Raw genomic sequence first — 12,985 nt, 5'->3', positions numbered from 1 at the left:
TTGGGAAACATGATAGATGATCAACTAGCATGTGGGCCCAAGATCCACTTGTCAGCCACCTGTGGCAGTTAATCGAAGCATCATTGATTGACAGAGAAAGTCACCCGGGTATAATAAGTCAACTAGAAGTATCATGAACCTTTTGTTGGATCACATTCCAAATCATTCGTGTGACTAGATAAACCGAGGTTCAGGTCACTGATATAGTAATGTACCAACTAGAAATGGTACCCATAAATTTGAAGATCAGCTGATAGATATTTCAGTGGTCAAGATGACGACGATGGTCCTGCAGCTTCAGTTCGTTGAGAGATCCCTAGACGGTCCAGTACCCATTGTCGAAAATACTGAAGCTCTTGATCCACCAACGAGTGTCCAAGACCTGGATAACCCTGACAATGTTCAGGAAACAATATAGTCAGAGAAATGCCTGGCTCCAATCTTGAAATTCTTTTTGAATCATAGCTTCAAGTATGATTCTGCACCACCTTGAATATGCAGGCCATGCCAAGATTTTGGAGAAATGCGCACCCGGCGCGCCACGCTTCAAAGAGTACTAACCCACCCGCCATGCCATGGAACCATAATACTGGTGTCTGCAGGTTTTCAAGAATTCAGGTTTGGCATTAGAGACAGCACACTTGCTGGAGGATTTAGGTATGATTTTTTTTCTTCAGTTTAACAACGGTTGCAGGGCTGGGCTGTTGGTGACCTTTCTAGCTTCAGGTGGCACCCTCTCGGCGAATGATTTGCTTAGAGGAACTGAACCACTGAAAACAGCACATCCGTCTAAAGTTTTGGGTACAGCAGAACACTTGCTACGGCTAGAGCACCTGCGAAGGGGAACATAAATCACGATCCTGTCCTGAAACCAGAAATGGTAGATGCAGATTTCAGTGATTCACCTCCTTGGCTTAGTCCACAAACGAAAATGTCTGCAGGACTCGTCCCGGTGGCTACTTCTTTGTCTAACAATTCGTGCACATGCTCAACGGCTTTAAGGACCCCCTTTTCATCTCTAACAGTGGTCTAACAAAGTTGTAACAATGAGCAAACTAAATAACAACGTAATAGCAGAAGTACTGTAACTGGTTAGAGACTTAGGGTCGAATACAAAGGTACTAGAGCATTAGAACAGCAATCCACTATATTCAGGTTCTTTGCTGTTGAAACTTGTACACTGATGTCCTTGAATGGCCACGAGGATTCTAAAATGGTTAATCTGGTGCCAGAGGTATGTTCTAATGCAAAAGTGCTCATAAACGAGTAGCATTGACTTGTTTTTTTTTTGGCACTACCGAATCCAGTATTCCAGTTTCGCAATTACCAGTGTGTGACCATGAGAAACAATGTGCGAATCATTCTTGATTTCTGAGGCAAGTAATACTAGCTGACGTTTTAGCAGTAACGCAAGTTGCTGTTGAGCAACAGATTTAGGCTACAGACTACAGAGGTACTAGAGAATTAGAACAATAATCCGCTGTATTCAGTATATCTAGGCCCGGGTTCTTTGTTGTTAAAACTTGTACACTGATGTCCTTGCATGGGCACGAGGGTTCTAAAATGGTTAATCTGGTGCGACAGGTATGTTCTAATGCAAAAGTGCTCAAAAACGAGAAGCATTGACTTGTTTTTTTTTTGGCACTACCGAATCCAGTATTCCAGTTTCGCACTAATGCAAGTTGCTGTTTCGCAGTAATGCAAGTTGCTGTTAAGCAACAGATTTAGGCTTAGCCACAGTAGAAGTAGATAACAGAATAGCGAGAGGTTATGTAATATCCCAGGTTTAAAGACGATCGAGGGGTAGATTTTAGAAAGGGATGTGCATTGCATCGTAAATTCTGGGGAAATTTCGCGCTTTTAAAACAAAACTGCATCGAAGGGGGACAAGTTTCTCTCTCGACACCTTATAGGGTTAGGGTTTCGAGAGTGCGACAAACTTGTATCTCACCTAACTAATTTAGGGTTTTGAGAAGAGAGGAGAGTAAGTGCATTACAACTTAAGTTGCATGATTGAATTCAAACCTAAGTTGCATTTGAATTTCAAATTCAAACATCAAATGAATATCTCATAATTCAAATGTGAGGTAATTCATTAAACAAATTATAAATAATAAAGAATATGAACAATACAAATATAAAGTACAGCTCATTAAGGAAAATTGGAGCTTTATTGATAATCACACATGATACATTGTCATTTACAATATTCAGAATAGAAATATGAAATATTACAACACATTACATAAATTGAATAAAAGGAAAAAGAAAAAGAAAGAAAATTACAAGTGAATGATCTATCCTAAACTACACAAGATGATCATCATGGAGATCTTGCTCAAGAGGACCTTGATCTTCATCCAGAGCATCACATTGTTCCCTGCAATCACACACACAAAGACCAAATACAAGTTATGCCAAGTGGCAAAGCCACTTGGTAGGTTAGCAAGAAAATGTTAAATGGAGAGGATATGACCATGATCAGCCGAGCTGATCCACTCACTTGCACAAGTCCCATACACACACACACAAGCAGCTTACACAGCTTGAGTGCATGCTCAACAGCAAGCCAGGGAGTGCTGCATGCATGCCACACACACATAGCCAGGGGAGGGTCACCAAAGTGACCAGACATGTGCTGTCGACCAAGAGAGGCATGGAGAGGGCCAGTATAAAAGTTATTCACAGCAAACCCTAGCCATTTCATCGACAAGCATCACCAGGGTAAGAACACCAAGAACAGCAAGCACAACAAGAACAGGAAGAACAACCACAGCTGTTCAACCTATTCCAGTAAGCAACAGAAGCAAACCAAGCATCCCAAGCTTGCCAGGAGGAGCAGGGCAAGCAAACCAACCAAACTAGAAGAAATCCTCTACACCAACAACTCATTGTAGGAGCTGGAGTGAGGTATTCACATAGAATCATGAGCAAGCATCTGTCTTGCTCATAAATAAGCATGTGCATCAAACACACACAAGTCATAGGGTGTGAGTACCCTGTTTGTGTCATCATCTGGCTACCCAGTCAATTGGTGCAAGCAAAAATGGGTGAAGCCAATAGGAAATCACCAAGGGAACACTGGTTAGACCAAGTCAGTGGCATAACCAAGGCAATCCAGCAAGGAAATGAACCTACTTAGCCAACCAAAGTCACCTAGCACCTAAAACCTAGTACACCATCAGACAGATAGACAAATTGTGTCTATTCTTGTTTGTCAACAGCAAATATCACTGATAATCCAACAAGGGATTGTCCAATGATGTATTCATCAAGCCACAACTAGCCAACAAGGGTGGGAGCTACCTTAACAGCAAAGAATTGCTGTCAATGCCACCTCAACCACTTAACCAATCCCAACAGAGAAGCCATGCACAGATATCATCACCCTGTAGGGTTTAAAAGGAGGGCTAGGGTACACAACCAAGTGTTGGCATCCATCTAGCCCTACCAAACTCAAATAAGATGATCATAACTGCAAGCAGTTCACATCATTTATCCACTTAGCCAAGCAAGACAACACAGATAAATGAATATACAAGCAATAGATTAACCAGAGCCTTGCAGATGATCCACTGGATCATTGCAAGCAGCAACTGATGCTTGAGCAAGCACCAGTACAGACTTTGGTGTCACACAAACACCAGGATAAGCACCAGACAGGCACAGGCAGTAAGTAAGCATGCAATCAACAAGCAGGTGATGATCATTTGATCACCAGAGCTTGCTAGAGCATGCTAAAGCATGCTAGAATCAATCCTAGCACCAACACCTTAACAATATGAATTAATCAGCCACAAGACATGAACAAATATATCACAGATAATCAAATCAGTCATATACAGGAGCAAACCATCCAAGGATGGTGATACCTTGTAGCAAGCATGCTCAATAGGGCATTAATATGAACAACAACACAAGGGTTAGCCCATCAGAAACACTGGCTCTTGCATAATTGCAAGAATTACACACAGTAATCAAGCCAGGGCAAGATAATTGAATACACTTGAGTGTCTAGCAAGAGTAGTATCAAGAACAGAGGCACAGGGATAGATTCGAGAAAGAAATGCAAGCATAAGCAAGCACATGGCTTAGGAAAATTGCACATAATCATGCATAGCAAAGATAGCACAGCTTAGGCTAGGCCATGGAGAGTAGAGTAGCAGCCACTAGTTCACAATTGCAGCAGCAGAGAGCACAGCCATAACAGCTAGCATCACCCAGCAGTAGCAGCAGCATCACAAGCATAGGCATGGCCACAAAAGCAATGGCCATGGCAAGAAGAGCGCAGCAGCAGCACACACAGTAGCAGCATAGCAGTAGCAGCAGCACGGCACGGTCACATCCCCAAAAGATGGAACATCCGTAGCGGGGGCTAGACGAAGAGGAAGAACAAGACAGAGAGAGAGAGAAGGAGGCGAACGCACCTGGAGCAGAAGCACCGCAACGTGCCCATGGCGGCACGGCGGCACGGGCCGACCACGGCAGCGCCAGGCCGCAGCCAGGCCAGGCGTCGCCGGGCGCAAACGCCCCAGGACCACATCGACGAAGCACACGGCCGCGCCACCGCGTGTGGTTCGCCGGCGAGCGACGAATCGCCGCGGATCACCACGGCCGTGTCGCAGATGAGTTGGGGGGCGAGCGGTGGCGGCGATGAAACGCAGATCGACGCGGACCGATAGGTGCACCGTCGAGCGGCCGTTCTTTTGCGACCGATCTCGCCGGCGGGGATGGCCGGAGGCGACCGGAGTAATTCGGCGGCGGCGCAGGCGACGCGGGTGTCGCGGGAGCGCGAGGAGCTAGGGTTTCGCGAGAGAGAGTGAGGAAGGGGGCGACCGAGTCCGACCGAGCCGATCGGTGCGGCTCGGGTTAGACTCAACCCGATGGGCTCCACTGACAGATGGGCCCAAGGGGCAATTTAGTCTTTTCATAAATTCATTTAAACCAGAAACTTTGAAATTAAGTAGAAAATGGATAATAGCTCTAAACAATTAATTAAAAATATGAAAACTACTCAGTATAAAATTCTCTATCATAATAAAATATGAAAAGGAATTTTTGGAGACAAATAAGATTAAGTCCTAATTTGATGATTATTATAATCATTAAAATCACACTTTATATTTTCAAGAATGAAAATAAGTCCATAAATTCTTTTGGACTTTAAAAACACCTTGACAACATTTCAAGGTAGTATTTTACCTTAAACAGAGTATCCCTAAATCATTCTTAGTAATCACCTCTCACATGAAATGATAAGACACCGAAAGGGGGGAAACAAACCCTAAAAGCTGAATCATGCATAATTGCTTCTTTAACCATTGCCCTTATCGGACAATGATGCTATTTTTCAGAAACAGAGGACAAGGGTCAGTCCACACCATCCAACTGCAACACTTTGCAGTGTTCAGGCAAGTTCATCACTTGCTCATGTCGTTCGAGTATTTTTACCAAATTACTTGCAAAGTACTATGTTATCACTATTGCATAAAAAACCAAAACCACTCATAACTATGGATATGACTATGTGGTGGGCAATGGAACCATGGATTGTGTTGATATGGTGGAGGTTCCATTGCAAGGGTTTATATCCATCTAGGATTAAACAACAAATGTCGTCCAGTGATTCTTGTGCCGTAATACCCGTGTTAACCATAAGATCCGGAGTGGGACGGAGTAGTCAAAAGTGTTTCCACCTCTCGTACATTAACAGACGCGCTTTACCGTAGACACTTGTGTCTGTCGGGGGCAAGCGGTTGGCTGGGGAAGCCTTAAGTCCCCACGGCATTGTCCGTAGACACTTGTCGCCCGAGGAACAAGCGGTGGGCTGGGGAAGCCTTAAGTTCCCCACGGTATTGCGGTCTAGGATGGGTTGCAGCTACCGGCGAAGGAGTTTGGTTCGATCCCAGACTATCGTCGTGGTCGGGGTCCACCCGTAAGTGGGAATAATGGGACCGGCGAGGACCCAAGGTCGGGGCATGCAACAAAGGGTGGGTGTTCGAGGTAGCGGAGGAACATGATTGGCTAGACCTTATACCGGGCCTCACACCATAGGAAGTGTGGACGGGAAAGCTGCCCGGTTGGCACCAAGGTTAAGATCTCTTATGGGTAAAGCAACACACCTCTGCAGAGTGTAAAGAACCGTGACCTGTCACTCCCTGTTCCGGGATATGGAACTGCGAACGCGGCCGGAAAGGAGCTCCATGAAGTTCTAGTAAACCGGTGAAGGCTGACGGACATAGTTCTTCGGAATAAAAGCAATCTCTTGAAGAAATGTTTATCAAAACCTGCATTGGTATTAGACTTTCTGGTCTAATATCATAGCTAGTGCATTAAACACCTCTTTTCTATAATGAACTTGTTGAGTACGCTCGTACTCATCCCACTCTTAAATCCCTTGCTTAGATTGTCTGAACCGTCTGGAGGAGGACAACGACAACCCTCAAGGAGCCGAGATCATCGGCTATGAAGAACCAGACCTCTCTGGAGGTGTTGAAGGCGTAGACTACCTTATAGTCTACGGAACCGGGGAGGCTTCCGGAGGAGATCAAGTCTAGAATAACCGAGTAGTAGTAGTAGTAACCGAGTAGTGCGAACTCTTAATACTTAGCTGCTCGAGGGAATAAATGTACCACTTAGCAAGACTCTTGTATTATAAGTTAAGTTGGGTTCGCCTCGAACCCAGGAGTATTCCTCTTAGGACCCAAGGGGAGCTCCGAGATGATATGTACATTATGCTTGTAATAATAAATGAATGAGTTATGGACCTGCTATGTTCTGTTGTACTACTCTGAGGGATGTAATATTTGCGGAATGGTACTTTGTGAATGTTATATCAACGACTGGCATACTACAACATGCAGTTGTATGCAGGGTCACCACAGTTGGTATCAGAGCAAAAGCTTTGACCTTAGGTTGGAACCTAGTAAATGGGACCGAACGTTAGGAGTCAAATAGGATTAGTAAAGAATTCTCTAAAAATATGGTGTATATTCAATTGAGAATACAACAATCATATCTTTTAGTGCGATAATTCTTTATTATCTCTATTATAATGCATTATTACTAATCTTATATTCTTTCTATTTCTACAGCCAACTATGGCAAGTTCACGTCCGGGACGAAACGTGAAAGTGATGGATTCAACACTGAGTGAATATGAAGGAGGACTCGCAGATATTCTTCGTGCCATGTTACTTGAATTTGGGTGTGATCCCCAGATCCAAGTAAAGAAATACATGTACTACGACGGTACTGTATTAGCGAAGTGTAGGGTAGGACTAAGACTTCCAGAATCCCTAGGAATGAGCATAGTGATGCCAGCAGGTGAGGCTAGAACTACCCAAACAGCCTACCATATAGCCATTATGAGAGCCATCACTGATATCCGGGAACATAAGACGAAAGAGCTTATGGGTTCCGAATTCTCACACATTCCTCATATGGAGGAGCAAGATGATCCCATGCTCAACCACTTCAAATTTTCAAAACGCAAACCAGCAGAAGCCGCTAAGTACATGGACAATAGCCGCAACTTACTATCATTGTTCTTTCAGTTGAACCGACATCTGTCGGGGGCAATTGATACAATGCTAGAGGAGTTCACTGAACCCAAGGAGGAGACTAAGGGGAAAGAGACCATGGAGAATGAAGTGCACACACCAGTTTACTCAGCTGGTGACTACATTAGTATTGATCATCCTGAACTAGAAACTACACCCATTACACCTAGGTACTATCCTAGTAGTTCCTATAGAGGATATGAGGGTGGAGAGGAATCCGGAAACAATCAGCGTTCCGAGACTCCTATAGAGAACTCAATAGGTTGGCGTTGGGGGTCAGACACAGGAAACTCTGGCGATTCTGTCAGAAATAATGCGGAGATGAATGAGTACGCCACAAACCAGTTCCAGGGTAATCAGTATAATAGGGGTGAGTACGAGGAGTACCCTATACTGATCGAGTCAGATACTGATGGAGGTAATACCCATGGCGGAGTCACAGGAGAGTATACCCGATGGGTGGATTATGATGTTTTGAATAATCAATTCATGAACACAGATTTCTCCCTCGGATCATCCTCTGATTTCGACTACCAGCCAACGGGAAGACCCTACGTTCCAGATTCTGTCAGGAGGACGACACGTTCGACCGGATGGAAGCCTGAGATGTACCGGGAGTGAAGCACGACTAGAGACCACCAAGGGAGGCGAGACTATAATACACAAGTACCACATGTATTGTAGTGTGTAATATTTGTATAAATTTGTACATATACTTCAATAAGTGAGTTTGCATACTCACAACGTCACTTAGTATTGTAATAAGACCACTTAAGTATGTATATACATGGTATATGTTTTGTATGATTTGGATTTGCTTCTTGATTTCCATTGCGTGACTAGTTCTGTGCACAAAGTTGAGCTCAGAAAACTTGCGCATGGAGTAATTATGAGTATCACCTTGTGTTGCAGAACTAGGGGGATATGTCGGGACCGGTAGGTGAGGAGAGTGAAGCGCAGCGCATGGAGCGCGAAGCCAAGTAGAAGGAAGAGGCTGACGAAGCAGCCAGAAATCAGTTTCCACCACCACCACCCATGACGCAGCAGAACTTTGTCCAGTACATGCAAATGATGGAGGAGAGACAACGGATAACGTTGGAGCAGCAGAACAAGTTCTTTCAGGAGCTGTGATGACCCACAAGTATAGGGGGTGTATCGTAGTATCTTCGATAAGTAAGAGTGTCGAACCCAACGAGGAGCAGAAGGTGTTGACAAGCAGTTTCGATGAAGGATTCACTGTAAATGCTCACAGACAAGTATTCAGGGGGTTTTGATGTAACAGTCGAATAAAGTACGAGTAAGTAAAGTGCGAGAGTAACAATTGCAGCGAGTGGCCCAATCCTTTTTAGCACAAAGGACAAGCCGGTTTTTTTACTTATAATGACCAAACGTTCTCGAGGACACACGGGATTTTAGTCTAGTGCTTTCGCTACATACGGCTAATTAATCTTCATTGTTTTGATAAGTGTTGTGTGGGTGAACCTTTGCTAATGTACCGCCCTTCCTAGGACTAATACATACTTGTGATTATACCCCTTGCAAGCATCTGCAACTACAAGAAAGTAATTGAAAGTATAGAGATGGTAAACCTAGAGGGGGGGGGGTGAATAGGTTTCTACAAATTTTAATTCTTTCTTTGCAATATTAGGCTTTGCGGAATATAAAGATGAGCCTAATGCAAACTAGGTGAAGCAACCTATATGAGGATACAACTAACTCGAACACGAAGGCTCTCACAGGCAGTTAAATCACAAGTAAGGAGTTCGGTTAGAGATAACCGATAGCATGCGGAGACGAGGATGTATTCCCGTGTTCCCTTGCTTTGCAACAAGGTACGTCACGTTTGGAGGAGTGGAGGTCCCACGAAGGATTCCCCGCGCCACGAAGGCTCACCCTATTCTCCGGAGCCTATCCCACGAAGGAATAGCTCACTCACTTGTGGTAGACTTTGAGGTAGCCTCCAAACCTTCACAATCTTGCCCGGAGCAAATCCACAGCCCGGATGCTTCCGGACTCCTCTTGCCTACCTAGGGTTTCCAAGGAACCCTAGGAAGCAAGCTTCTCAATGAATACAAGGGGGAATGAGATTTGGCTTGGTAGAACGGTAGATCGGGTCCTCCTCTAATGATTCCCCGGAGGGATTTGAGTTTGGGTGGAGGAGGAGGGAGATCTGAGGCTTTTGGTGTTTCTAGCAATGGAGTAAGAGAGAGAGAGCTCAAGAACAGCTTGTAGTGTAGTGCCTAACTGTTCAGAGGTAGGAGAAGACCTATTTATAGTGTTCTTCGAAATACGGCCGTTGGTCACTTGCCACATCAGCAGATTCTTCGAGAAACCCGGTCAACAGACCGGGCCGACCGGTTTCCAACCGGAGCTGGGACCGGGTCTTGACCGGGCAGGCTTCTGAGCTTACTGGATGGCGCCCGGATGTCACAGGCGCAGAGTCCGGTTGCTGACCGGGCCGCTCGGTCTGGTGCCCGGTCAGACCGGGCCATGGACCGGAGCAGCCGGTCCGAAACCGGGCTGGTGACCGGACGCAGACTGGAGGGCTCGCCTTCTTTACTGGAACTTGCCCGGATGGCACCGGTTCTGGGTCCGGTTGGTGACCGGGCTGTCCGGTGCCAGGGCCGGTCCGACCGGATCTGTGACCGGCCAGGCTCTGAAAAACTAGCTGATTTTTCGTCGAATTGGGGGGGTCTCCCGTTGCCTTTTGTTCCATTGCTACACCATCATACCTCTTTGGCTAATACCTGAAAGTCATCTTGTAGGCATGTATTAGTCCAAATACTCTAGCACGGTGTCATAGATACCAAAATAATGGATAAGGGTAAAATACCCTTACAATCTCCCCCTTTTTGGTATACGATGACAAACCGAGCTAGAGTAACATATAGATATTATGATAAGCTCTAAACCTTGATTCCATATAAGATATTACGACAGCTCCCCCATAATGTGTGCACTTGGAGAATTTGCGTTTGAATGCAAAGTGCACCATTTGTGGAATATGAGAAGCTCCCCCAATATCTTTAGGAAACAAGCATGGTATGGACAAGTATATCAACATATATAAGCATAAAGCATGATTATCCATAAAGCATGATTATCCTAACATAGAGTAGCACACATAATAGTCGTCCATACATATCCATACATGAATTATTCAAAGTAGCAAATGGTTCTTGAGAAATCAAAGCAAATACGCACAAGCCATATAAAATCCAAATAAAGCAACTCCCATGGCTTGTGACAACGAAAGAACCCCGTAATTCTAGACTCTACTCTCTTCTCCCCCTTTGGCATCGGAACACCAAAAAGGCGAAGAAAAGAGGAGAGATGCTAGCGTCCCATCAATAGAAATGGGGCCCCGCGGATGGAGAGTTGCCATCACCATCCCCATCGTCATCCTCTTCATCGTCATCCTCTTCATCATCATCCTCATTACCTTCATCCTCTTCATCATCATCATCAGCAGGAGGTGCACGAGCAGATCTAGGAGGAGGACCACCAAAGTACGGGGAAGGATCAAAGTTCTGGAACATCTCATCAGAAAGAAGAGGCATCTCCCAGTTTGGTGCGTGGACAGGCTCCAACTCAGGGCCAGGAGGAGGGATAGGCACATTCCTAGCAGCCATGAACTCATTTTGGCGCCTCCTTGTCTCTTGGTTCAAAGAAAGACTTTGATGTGCAACATCATTGGTATTTTTGCACATCTGCCATAAGCAAGAGAAGAACCGTGAGACACCATGCTGTGGGCGACTAGAGGAGCTGGAGCTAGCATGGTCATGGCGTGCCTTGGACCGGCGCTCAGAAGGCATCATTTCAGGAACATCCGGGCTATCACCTTGGGCAGGTACTTTGAAAGCTTCCATCCTGACCCGCTCACCTTGAGTATTGAAAGGTGCGGGCACAACCTTGTTGATGAGCAGCTGAACGTACTGGGCAAGATTAGGAGTCAACCTCTCGCGAACACAGCGCCGTAACTCACAGTAGATGAGATCACAGCCATCAATAAGTTGCCGGTGCTCAGGGTGACAGTAGTACATCAAGTTCAGATGATATGCACGGCATTCACTTGTGTCGCCGGACTTGCTGATGAGAGTCTCACGGAATAGCTTGGCAAGTAAGAGGTAGGAGTAGTACATCCCAGAGATGGTGGGAGGTCCAGGTGTGGGTTCCGGCGGATAGCAAACGGCAATGTCCCCACGGTTGAACTTCTGCTGAGAATATATCTTGAAACCAGAAGCACGCCCTCCACCAAAACCCAAAGCTTCACAGAAATCAAGATAGTTGCAAGTGTATTTCTGTTTGCCACCATCCAAGTCATAGTCCGAGCTGCATCATCATGGAAAAAGACTGCGGTGGCTGAAACTGTCTCACCAAGGTTGGACAATAGCACCCATCAGTAGGTGTCAAGCACATAAGATCATACAACCCCATCCGCCTCAAGGTCGCAACCACAAAGCGAAACTTGGTGGCTTCATACATTCCAATGACATCCTTGATGGCCTTGGGCATAACAATGGTGCCTTTCTTCATGTGCTCGCGGGAGTTATAGAAGTCATCCCACATGACTTGCTGTGTGTTGGTCCAGAAAAATTGATCTCCCCCTGTGTAAGTGGGTTCCTCAAAGCGATAGGGGTTGGACTCTCTGAGTCTTCTCCATGCCCCAATATGTACATCACCAACATGGAAATCTGGCAGTACCTCATCACCATCCTGTGCTGCATGTTTATCTTTCCTCTTATTGGCAGATGTCTTGGTTCGGCCTCCAGTTGAGCTGCCACCCGTGGTCTGAGGAGCACGACCAGTAGAGCGCCGTGGTGGAACCCCTGAGTGCCTCCCTCGCTTGGCAACAGTGCCACGGTCCCCATCAGTCCATTCATCACCTGTGAATCAGCAAAATAGGGCGAGGATAGCAAAGAGGTAAGTGTACATGTCATCAGCATATATGAGGAAGCCAAAAGCATAGCCTATATTCAAGTGTTTCGACGAGATCATGCGAAAAAGCTGGGCGAGCCGGCGCAGGGGCCGGTCCGACCGGACGACAGACCGGACGAGCCGGTTGGCCATCCGGTTGACCGGGCGCTGCGCCGGACCAGCCGGTCGAGAGGCCGGTTGACCGGGCTGTAGACCGGGTCATGCTGAGTTGTGATGTTTGCCCAGAAATTCGACACAAAATCATGCAAAAACTCACAAACTTGAACATAGATTATACCAGGAGAGTGAACAATGTGCATAGGAGGGGTGTGACACTCTAGGTGGCATGAGGACTTACTAACCCTAACCCTAACTTTTCTCAACTTTCCTCAAAAATTGGCAATGTGAGAGGGGAAAGCAAGAGGGAGAGGGATAGGGAGAAGGATTTACCCGAAGACATCGTCCTCTTTGCCCAAGTGAGCAAGAAGAACTTGTGAAGAAGGCTT

At 45.8% G+C, this 12,985-nt stretch overlaps 1 pseudogene; it reads right to left on the bottom strand.

The window, feature by feature from the left end:
• LOC127329755 (probable carboxylesterase Os04g0669600) overlaps nt 1-12,985 on the bottom strand; it is a 48,963-nt pseudogene continuing 35,978 nt past the window's right edge.

The sequence above is a fragment of the Lolium perenne genome, chromosome 2, assembly GCF_019359855.2.
Source record: "Lolium perenne isolate Kyuss_39 chromosome 2, Kyuss_2.0, whole genome shotgun sequence".
NCBI classification, from domain to species: domain Eukaryota; kingdom Viridiplantae; phylum Streptophyta; class Magnoliopsida; order Poales; family Poaceae; genus Lolium; species Lolium perenne.
The sequence above is the reverse complement of the archived record's forward strand: the minus strand, read 5'-3'. Positions and strand labels throughout refer to the sequence as shown.